This window comes from Dromaius novaehollandiae, chromosome 13, assembly GCF_036370855.1.
Source record: "Dromaius novaehollandiae isolate bDroNov1 chromosome 13, bDroNov1.hap1, whole genome shotgun sequence".
In the NCBI taxonomy this organism is placed as follows: domain Eukaryota; kingdom Metazoa; phylum Chordata; class Aves; order Casuariiformes; family Dromaiidae; genus Dromaius; species Dromaius novaehollandiae.
Genome location: NC_088110.1, coordinates 7,580,966 through 7,592,894, shown reverse-complemented (window position 1 = coordinate 7,592,894; position 11,929 = coordinate 7,580,966). Strand labels below are relative to the sequence as shown.

The 11,929-nt window shown below is 37.8% G+C and overlaps 1 long non-coding RNA gene across 1 annotated transcript in view; it reads right to left on the bottom strand.

The window, feature by feature from the left end:
* Window positions 1-1,349: 1,349 nt before the first annotated feature.
* The window catches only part of LOC135329727 (uncharacterized), a 50,978-nt gene continuing 40,398 nt past the window's right edge, over window positions 1,350-11,929 (bottom strand). Inside the window, exons 2-3 of the long non-coding RNA XR_010391334.1 lie at window positions 3,201-3,393; window positions 1,350-1,419 (exon numbers count right to left, since the gene is read on the bottom strand). This is a non-coding gene — a long non-coding RNA (uncharacterized LOC135329727). The remainder of the gene's footprint in view (window positions 1,420-3,200; window positions 3,394-11,929) is intronic.

Sequence of the window (11,929 nt, the reverse complement as noted above, 5' to 3'; positions counted from 1 at the left end):
ACTATTATTCGTTCTCAGGAAGCGAGTCCTAATTGTGCTAAAAACAAGCAATGTTTAAACACTAAGGTTTACGGGTCATGTAAATATGCAAATAAAGTAACAGAAAACGTGGTATTTCAGCCTCATATTATGCAATACATGATTTGCTCAGCTGTATTCGTAATTTTTTTCCTAAGAATCATCCATGCTTCCCTAGAAGGCAGATAACAAGTTACTAATCCTGCGATGACAGATGTAGAGGCAGTAACTGCTATTTAAACGTCAGTTTACACCACATTTCATACCGGCTTGAACCAGCAAATCCTGCTTTTTTTTTTTTTTTTTTTTTTTTTTTTTTTTTTTGTCAAATATCTACACTTTGGGACAGTTTATAAGTCCTAATACTGTCCTTTCTCATACAATGAATTCAGTTGTACAGTTACCAGTTTTCATCCAAAACATAACTGAGAATCCCTAGAATGCTATCTCTGACTGTCTGTATATAATTAAACAATATGCATCCTATGGAGAAGGATAAAAGACGATTTCTCCTTAGGAATATGTGTGCACATATGCTGCATGTTACAGAGACAGACTGAATACAGAAAATTATCACAACAAGCAGAATGCCACAATGTAACGTGCTGTTGATCAAGGAGATTCAAATGCCAAAACAGGAATAAAACTTATGGTTCAAAATGTAATGGGCCAATATAAATTAGGACATATTAATGAATATGGCTACCTATAGAATTCTTTTCAAACAATCAACTCTTTTCCATTAACATTGTACTCCTGCATCACCACAAAAGGAAACAGTTCCTCAGATCAACTCCACAGGAACCAAATAGACTATATAAATGTGCATAAAAGATAAGAAAATGGTATTTTCAGCAATGAAATTCTGGCAGCACTCAGTGCTTAACTAACTGTTTGCAGAGTTCAAAATTTTCTATAAGCAAAAACAATCGTCAACTAGTCATGTTCAAATCGGTCAGTAACGATATAGTGAAGAGATATCCATCCGTCCAAAATGCAACATACTGCTGGATTGTTGACAAACAAACCAATGAAATGGTAAAGAACAGAAGTAATGTTTTTGCCCATGTTAAAAGGCAATATTATCAAGAAGGAAAAGGAAAATTAGGGTTTTCAGGAAAAGCGTGCAGAATTGCCTACATTAATATACAATATTATAGAGTTTTTTTAAATTTGTAGATACAGAATTGCTTCTGACCTGACACTAATTTTTAGACTGATATAACTTCATTGTCTTCCTCAACATAGCTTGCTTTGATGAAATGAGACCAGAATAATAACCAATCATTTTTTGCCTCCCTTCACCTTTTTACATAGCATGACTGACTTGCCTTTTGTAGAGACATTCCTGGTTTTGCATCAGCTGACACAAGATGAGAGTCAGGTCCAGTTGCAAGAGTTCTGGAACAGATGGATTTAAAAACACTTTAGCTCACCACCCACTCATCCTGCATCATCAACTATTACCAGCTATGATCTCATTAGCACTTGACACCACTAATATATCATGAAGGAGAAAATGGTGTGCGTCCACACAGGTATTGCAGGCTGTATTTTCTACCTAAACTAAATGGTAGACTGATTTTACGGGATCACTAGAATTGCTGTAGATAAAGTTATTCTTGCAGAGGATTTCTGAGCATTTGAGTGAAATCAGGGTCATCCAGAGGGCCCACGACAGAAATGCAGCAAACACACATTCTGGTACTCCTTCATCCTGCTGCTACTGCTGCAGCAAAAAGCCAAAAGCTTTACAGACAAACATATAATTTGGAAAGTACAGCTGTAGTATGACAAAACTGACTCAACAAGGCAAAGGAAATTAATACTGAACATGTTTTAACTGTGGGGATACAGAACACGAAAGTTCACCCTGCCTGCAATTTTTTTTTCTTTTTTGTAAAAAATACAAGTGAAGAAACTACAAAGAATATAATCTTAAAACAAGCCTTCAATTATGATTTAACTTCTATGGTTGGTGGCTTCTTTAACAGTATATTATCCAGACATACAGCCCCTTTTAATCTATGGATACTCCAGAGCTTCACAAGGGAGAACACAAATACTATTTTATTCTACAGATAAGGAAACAAAAGCAAAGAGGAGTTACTTTCCCAAGGAAAGTGGTAAAGCTGAAAGAAGAATTCAGGTCTCCTAAATTTCCAGCTCTCAAACTATGGGCCCAGTCCCATCCATCGTGGTCCCTCTCTGCACCATGATGAAGTTCCATGTTCCGCAGGGAAGGCATTTGGGGAACAGAAAGATTTTTTTAATTTCAGCCTGGCTCATATGGCCACATTGGGGAATGTATAGCTGTTTTCTTGGCTATTTCAAGTTCTACACCAAATCTTTACTACAGAGCACTCTTCCTTCTTTTATCATTAACTAGTCCTGTGTTTTGTTCCTCCTGCCCAGGCAAAGTGAAGTGGAGGAATACCAGTTCCATCTCCCAACAGTGCTTGGTTTATAGCATGAAAATGGGAGAGGCCAGTATTACACTATTACTAGAAGTAATTTGCAAATTACATCCCCAAGGAGTAAGAAAGGAATCACTGAAAGCTGTTCCCGGAGCACATTCTAGCTCTGAGTCACTTTTTCCCATGGGAGCAATGAATGAATCCCATCAGCTACTGTGGGGGGCTTGGACTTCATTCAGCAAAGTAATAAGATGTGCTTTTTCCCTCGACAACAAACTCAGTGTACACCCTCTTTGCATTTGCCTCTTTTCCTTCATGTCAATGTTAAAAAAAAAAAAAGAAAAAAGACTTTAAAGGCTGAAGAGAACATGGGTGATTATTGCCTCCGTTAAGCAAAACGGTAAAATATTGTTGACCTTTGGAGAAAGCACTAAAATGTCAAATTTTGCTCTTTTACTTTCTGTATAAAAATCTTTTCTACACAGCATTGTCCTTTCTTTGTAGTAATGCAGTAAATTGTAATAGGCTCCCACTATACCTAGCCTCCACTGAACAACCACTGGAAAAATCTATAGAACAGATTTATTCTTTTCATTCCTCTTTATTAACTTGGCCCCGCAGCAGAGAAAAAAAGCAAACACTAATCTGTAGTTCCCTTGACTTCTGAGGTTACTTGCATGCTCAAAGCCAGGCAGGTGCCTGTACAGCTGCTTGAATAGACCAGTTCCCCAATTTCTCCCAGTACTTCTCTGTACACTCACAGACCTGATACTGAGCTTGTCTAGAAAGACTCCAGCAAGGTGCATCTCCACTGAAGACCACTGCATGCCTTGGAGTAAAGGCTGGTTTTCCACAACCAAGTCGTCTTCTTGGGGAACCACTCTTTCCCCTGCTGCCTGATTGTTCTTCTGAGCCACTACTACTGTTGTTAGGGTCAGCTGTGGTTAATATAGGTTTCCTAGGGGAGAGGAAAAAAGGCAAAAAAGCACACTCCTTTAGTGCTAAATGCATCAAGGATACAAACATTATTTACACTTTACTCAAGGATGATATTCATCTTTAAGCTATAATTAACACATGTACAGTTACCCTCCGGATCACAATTTAAATTAGAACCACCTTCAATTTCAGTTAGCCCTACAGAGATAAATGGCTATAACAGGAAGTACTACCCTCATTTTTACATTATACTTACTATTATTCAAATAATGATCATTTTTGTTGTGTGGCTATATTGGATTTTCTGACTTGCTATCCAGAACATAAGGAGTTTTCTTTTCTAGAAGGATATACTGACAGTTAAACAAAACAATGGTAAATGTTACTATTGTAGCAGAACTGAGGTCCATTTGTGATGAGCACAGTGACATACGTGTTTAGCTATGCCCTCAAGATCTTAAGGTCAACAGAACAAGGTTGCAGGATAAGCAGACAGATCTGCTCATCAGGCAGAGGGCAAGAGGATAAGGATGGCAGTAGCCTGCTGTGCCTTTATAGGGCATAATTACTAGGGAGAACAGACAAGTGTCAGTAACCTCTGTTCCCCATCTCTCAGGTGGTAGCTTACAACATGCCGCAAAGTGAACACAGGTCATGAGGAGGACTGTGCCTTATTGACCAGATCAGCTGGGAAGTTATGAAAGAAGCAAATACACAAGCGATCAAAACCAGCTCAGCAGCAGTGGCTGATACCAAAAACAATGTACAAGTTGCTAGAAAATCTGGAGGAGCTGCCCCAGCCAAAGGGCAGAACTGGCCCGGTAGGACGACATGAGGCAGCTTTTTGCATAATTTCTGAAAAGCTATCAGAAAGGACTAATAACAGGATTAACTTTGATGACATGAAAACAGACACACAAACTACCCATAATGGCCCCAAAGCCACATTCTGGAGATGCATATCTGTTATACCTTTTTCATTCCTTCCTAATTCTTATATATATATTACAACAAGCAGTAACACTTTTGGAAGTAAAAGTCAGTCCTAACAAGTCTTATTCTTGATAAATTTAAGATCTCCTTTCCTAAAGGAAGAAAAATACCTTTGAGAAAAATACTCACTTGATTGGCTATACCAAAATTTTTCTAGGGATTATTGACATTGTGTACAACTCATTATTCTTTCAGTATTTGGTGTGAGAGTGGACAGAGAAACAAATTTTGATCAGTGTCAATCAATCAAACAGACATTATTTCCAATAGGCTGACACACCAACTTCCTAACATTCTAATGAAAGATGCTAATAAATGATAACCTGTCAACTCAATTGCATACTGCATCATTTATTCAAAACGGCTGCTTTGTAGCCCATCTATAGATAAAGGGGAAAACCTCAGAGATGAAATTGGCATTAAAGTGTGAAATTAAACCTGTGAAAAGAAGATCCAGAATGCAGGAACCACACAGGAAAAAAAAGAAAAAAAAAAAAACCTGTAACAAGACCTGAAGTCCCTCAAAAACTGCAGGACTGTGAAAAATATTTTTGAGTCAGCAGAAATAATACTGAAGACAGGCTATTGCTTTGATGAAAAGAATGGGCTGAGTTAAGATTGGAAAAATTCCCCCCACCAGCACTCCCACACACAGACACCAATATCCAATTTCAAAGGAAAAGGGGGATCAATCCGTTTTTAAATATTTTAAAATTTTATGTATGTATATTAAACAAAATATGCAAATGGAAGGGCTATTTTGGGCACGTATTTGACTTTGGAAGGGTCCGCTGGCCTGTGCATCCCCTAGTGGTTTTCATATCAGGAGAAATTCCACAACGGTCCACTCTTCCCCATACTCCGGATATTGTGGAGAGTGCTGATTTAAAACCACAGTCTGTGTTCATCATTCAAGAACCGCCCCAGAATATCCTGCTGCAGAACCACTGAAGTGTTGCAGGAGACCACAAACAGCCTAAAAAAGGCAAAAAAGGATACTGTCTCTTTTCCAGCCAACAGAGGCAGGGTTGAAGTTACACTCAAACCTGTCGTGATGCACCGCTACTCACTTCAGGCTACTGCCTAACTCTTCCTGTACCTCACAGAACTTAACCATTACAACAAAAAAATCATAAGTCTGCTCTGACACCTGATTACTCCTATTTTATTGAGAGGAAACACCACAAAAATTTCTGAATGGTTTCCTCAGGATAACATGCAGAAACTTTCAACAAGATACAGATACTACAATCCTATATTTCAAGCTAGTTCACCATGTGGTAGATACTGAATTATACACAGTATATTAAAACATTCCTAGTAGTTAGGGTGCTTATAACTTCCCTTATAATCCCAAATAAATTTATTGCTTGATCAGGAAGTGAAGGAAATGCCTGGAAACAAAATACCTTGGAATGATCGAAACCAGATAAGGCAAAGAAATATCCAAAATAGATCAGAGATGCAGAGCAAATAAATCTCTATTCATCCATTATCTTGTCTTCTACGTGGATTGTAGACTCTAGGGACTCCTTTTCCCTTTGCATTTGTACAAGAAGCAGTAGTTATAAGACCAATAATATTTTTTGTGTAGATTACTGACATTTGAAACTCAAAGCTTTTACTTATCCCTATTTCTATTCTCATGACATTCTGCTTTTAAACAAACAAATTTTTTTATTTAAGGAATTTGCTAAGAATTCATTTCTATACTGTTTTGTTTAATACTAAATTAGCAATGGAAGCAGACATTAGAGGTAGATGCAATGTTTCATTCAGTTTCAAGTAGGAGTTCATACAAGCAATGAGGTTACAATAAGTCTCAGTATGTCAACAACTATAAACCAGCTTAGGTAAAGATTGTCAGAGATCCGTCTCTTGGTGTTGTGAGCCTGAAAGCTGTGATTAGTAGGCAGATATTGAAGAAAATAAAATATTAAGTGAGAAATGTGATTTTCTTCCCACTACGACTTCCTTACTTCACTAGCTTTTGTATCATTCAGCATAAAATTAAATTTAACTGGATATATTTAAAATAAGCCAACACGGTGGATAGATTCAGTAGATTAGTAGCTGTGACAACTTTTACTTTTACCTTTCACTTCCTAAAAATTAAGATCGAGACGTTAACTTATGTATTCTCTCCACAGAATGAAGCAGAGTATTATAGAATACATTTGCCAAGAGAATAAATCATGATTGACAAAATGAAATTTGTTAATACAATGGTTTGAGGCAGTTGACAGAAATTTTTGTCAACAAAATAGATTAAGGGATTCAAAAAATGAAATTTGCAAATGGAATGGCTTTGATGTTTCTGATGAAAAGTATTTTGTTGACAGAATGGATCAGAGTGAAAAAATGCATTTTCTCAACACAAGAGTTTTAGCTCTTTGACAGAATATATTTCATCCGCAGATGTTTTGGCTGAGTTGTCAGTTATTCTCCATGTCTGCCATTAACCAATCTCTTTGCTGTTGACAGAAAGATTTCTTTAGTAGCAGGTCTGTGGAAGTGATGGAGGTATTACAACAGCTCCACAACTGATCACGTTGAATCCTTGGTTATGCTAACATAGTTAACTCAATACTCAATAAGTGTCAACTGAACTAAAGATATCAGTTGAACATGGGGAGGCTGTTTGTTTTTTCTCATCTTTTATCTATGTATAGTGTTTATTGCACTACATTGCACTATTGTATCCACTTTTCCCCCTTGGAAGTTTTTTTTAAGTGAAATCTGCCCTTCATTTAAGGCTTCATCTCTGTGAATACACCCTTATGCAATAAGGGAAAAGGCTAGCTTGTGCTCCTGGCATACCCCAAGCAAGCGTTACTGTGCACACTATACCCTAAATAGAAGAAATTAAGTCAACTTTTCCACCCCAGTGGAAAGTTGTGCATCTCCGTGTGGAGCAAATGCCTTGTGCTCTCAGTTGCCTAGGCTGCCTGGCGAGTAGAAGGTAGGCAGTCAGATTTCTTCTAGATTTAACATCTTCCCCCTTACACACAGAAGGAAGAGTAGCCCCGAGTTGTAAGCTTAACCTGACCAGATAGAGGAAGCAGTGCCTAGGAGGAGGAAAAGAATTTAGTTCCTGTTTCTTTCTTTCAGTGGTTAAGAGGGTATGATAACCTTCCCAAAGTTGACTCACATTTGTGTTGCTAGTTCTTCAGAGCTTGTAAGATGCTATGACTATATTCAGAGGAGCATTCTGCCAACCAGGTCCTAGTCTGGCTTGCCCAAGGTCACCAGCAAATGCCCACATGAAATACAGCCCGTAAGATAGTGATACGCATATCCCAAGGTCATTCAGGATGGTTTTGTCATGTAAATCCTAGACCTGCACAAGTGAGTGCTTCAGGAAAAGGGAATGTGGCTTAGTTTCTCCCTCATGACCTGCCTTTCTTTAGAAACATGAAGGTGGCTGGTGACAATTGCAAAATGCCAGCTATTCACCTGAGCATGAGGTTACTGGTAGGAGGAACAGCAGAAAGATGAAAATAAGTACGTCTGGACCAGGAGGAAGGGAAAGTCCAGGAGAAGTACAGTCACTCTACAGTAAAAAGTAGGGCATGACTCCAGCTGGATGGAGCATAAGCCAAATTTCTGAGTACAAACTTCTAACAGTAAGACAACAGAAACAGGGAAAACACAATCTGTAGGAAAAAGCTGTACCAGACCACAACAGACTCAGAGGAATCTGTAAGAGCATTAACAGGAGGAGGAGGTATAGGTTCTTTAGACCTCTCACCCACCAAACCACTCATAATACACTTGTACCAAGCTTGACCTAGCCAGACCTCAGCCACTCAGATGAGTTAGTTCCTTGGTATGAATGGGTAACCATAAGTTTAGTTTTGTAGAAAAGGCAGAACAGATTAACTTAAAACTACTTTCAACAGATCATGCTTTTAGGTTTCCCTGCATTTGGAGAGTAATCTAAAGACCTTCTGTTAGGATACCATACCTTATCCCACAGCTTTGTGGAAGGATGAATCATGGCTTACTTTGGAGAACCTGCACATGCAAGACAAACTGTTAGAGACCTTACAGAAACCTGAATAAGAAAGTAATGAGCAAGGTAAACAGAAGAGATGGCAAAACTCTCAGAGTTCCTGCTCAAAACAGGCAAAACTGTGCAGCACTTACTCATGTTGAGTGCTGTGTAGCATGACTGTGGTGACCTGAAACCTAATGCTAAATCATTATTATTAGTAATGGTAACATATAATGTCAGCTTAGCTAATACAGATTCCTGGAGCCCTGTGGATTCTGGGTTTAGTCTCATTGCTGTTAATAAGCAAGCTCTATGTGCTCCTAGGAAAAGGTTTATCAGAATCTGGGGAGCACTACATATTTCACTCCAAATACTTTACACAGTTTATTATGTTCTATTTTCTAAATAAAACCACCTGCTTTGTCACTGTCACTATAGCGCTTCCTCACATTCCCGCTGGCTTCAGGGTAAAGAATGATTGCTCTGTGCAAAGGATAGCCAGGCCACTGAAGCAGAATTTCCCCCCATACCATAACTGCATAAATCTAGTTATCTGCAAGCATGCTCCCCTTTGTAATCTGAGTCCTTATTAATCTGTTTACTTAACAGTATGTTTTTTCCTCTTCTCCTATTTCTCCTGCAGTCCTCTTCTCTTTGTCCACAGTGAATCTTTCCCTGGTCACTGGCATACTGGGGGTTAATTCATATCAACAGTCATAGTCAGTACTGAATCCAGTACTGCTAAGTTACCTTTTCAGCATCAAGTAGTAAGAACATTTTTCTAATGGGCTCATTTCCCAGTGCTATTTCAAAATATTTCTTGATATAAAACTTTAGATAAACACTAAAGCTGTCAATAGCAAAGTTATTGCACCTGCACATTTTAATTGGCTGGGGAGGCATATCTTCATAATTGGTATTTGCTAGCTTTCAAACAGAGGACTTTTCAGTGCCATGAATTTGGGAATTAATTCACAATAAAAATGCAAACATTCCATGAAGTGAAATGTAGACAGATGTAGACAGAAGTGATTAGTCAGTTGGGCTCAGCCCATGTGGGTGTAGAGGAGTATATTTGTAATACAGAGTAAAACAGTCCTCATTGTTTCCATCCCTATCCCAGCAAACACATCCAAATGATTCAGTGAAAATACAGATGATTAGCTGGCCATGCAAGAACATAGTCTGCACAAGAAAACTATTTTTTTCCATCCATAAATTTGCAGTTTGAGGAGGCAATTAGTGCATTCACAGCATAGCAGGAATATCCTGACTGCAGATTTCAAAACGTGTTGTATAAAGACTGAGTGACTGATGAGAACCCAAGCCGGACAGAGCTGCAAGGGGGACACGCCAGAAGCCTTTCATTTTAGTGAGGTTCTTGAAGACAAGAAAGGTTTTAAACTAAAAACTCCATTCTGAGTGGAAGCCCTCTTGGAAATCTGCCAAGGCTTGATAGTCCTTAAAAAATAAACCCTAATGCTTAACTTCTAGAGGATCTATCCAGTATTCATGGGCATCTACTATTTAACACTGTATTTTCAATACACCTTGCACTGACCTTACTTTGTTCCTGATGAATTCTATCCAAGCAGAGTATAAACAAAGTAGATTTAAACTAACAGTTTGTATTTTAGTTCTTTTTTCCATTTTCTTAAATAGTGCTCCACCAAAATATATTAACTTTTTAAAGTTATTTGTGAAACTATCAGATAAATGTTCTCAACAACTCCAGCTGTAAATATGAAATTTATAATAAGACTGAATATCAGAAATATATCATCTATAATGATTTGGTAGACAAACCTAAAAGTTTCAGATTAAAATAATAAAAGTTTCGATGATATTTACTCAGAAATTTTATTAACTTTTCTACTAAAGTGAAGTGAAATTAGTGGCTTTTGAAGAACAAGGCCTATAACCAGAAACAGAATAAAGAAGAAAAAATATAGCAAGACATTAGTTATCCCTTATGTTATCTCTGCACTGCTTCACTCATCTAAACATGTCACTGAATATGAATTCCTTCCCCCAAATCTCTCTCCTGAGATATTGGCATTTTTGGTAGCTCTTCCCTAGCACTTCAGAGGACAGTTTGCTTCAAAGAAATGATTTCCAAAATGCAGTTATATAACAGATATGTTAATACATAATTAGTTGACATCTTGCATGTCATGTAATGTAACTACACTACTCAACATCGGGATCAAGCAAACTTATCTCAATGAACACATTTGCATTTTATAGTATGACACATTACTTTGTGATATTAAACAGACAAATGGGATAACACAGGAGACATTTGTTATTATAAGACAACTGATGATGGATATGTATATTTAAAGAAAACACTCTGACAACCAATCAGTAGCCATTAAGCAATCTCATTTGTGTCAAGTAGGTCACAGCCTCCACTGCAGAGAATCTGGAATTCATGTAATAAAGACAAAAACATATCACTGAAAAGGTTCCCATCTATAATTGTACTCTTTTTACCTGTGGTCTGTTGACTCTTTTCAAACCTATCTGAAGACAACAAACTCCAAGCACCACATAAGAAAATAAAAATAGGGAATGTGGAGCTGGTAAATGAAAGGATCAGGAAAAAAAGCCCTATTAAAGAGGATGCAGAACTGATCTAGAAGCAGGACACTTCCTTTAGTTGATAGGGTTGTATTAATCTTGATTTTAAGGGACAAAGTTCTAGTTTTACTTGACATCCATGCTGGTAGAGAAGTAGAGCTTACCCAAACAATTAGTAATAGGATTCCCTTGCTCTTACATAGTGCTTTACAGAGGAGAGCAATATTGCCATTCTCATTTTACAGATAGGAACAGACAGGCAAGGTGATTTTTAAGCTCGTTAGCAAGCCCACAACTCAACTGTGTGAACACTTCAAGTTTCCAAAATGACCGAGGTCCATGTTGCCTCACATCATCTCTGTACTCATGAAATTCCCACTCCACACTGGATTTATTCATGCATCTGGTCTTTCTCATTTCTATCACACAGGCTGTGAGCTTTTCAGCTGATATGAAGGACACATCAGATTACAGAACTGAACAGCATTTTCTAATAGTGCAGTCAATATAAGGCATAGATGAACCTAAGAGACAGCACATCTCCCAGAATCTCTGTGCCCTATAAAAGGCAAGGATTTATGCTCATGCTGGAATTGGTGTTTTAATGGAAATCATGAATATCTGCAGCTCATATTGTATTTTCAGCTTTCCTTTCATAGGATAAAAAACACATTTTGCAGATAATATTCCAGTAACATAAGGATAACTTGATATCAAGTTCATAGTTTCAACCCCTAGCCAGAAAGGTTGGTCCGAATAACCTGGAAGTAATGAAATATTTAAGGAGGGCTTTTTGGGAGGAGGAAAGCTATTTGTTTGTTTTTTAAGAAGCAAAGCACATTCTGTTTTTTACTACTCATTATTTCCATGCCCCAAGCCATAAGCTTCATGCTGCTTCTTGTCAATTCCTGTTGGAAAGTAGTGCACGGTTTCAAATCTGAGATCACGTGGGGCAAAAATAGCATGTCTGAGTGTCAGATGT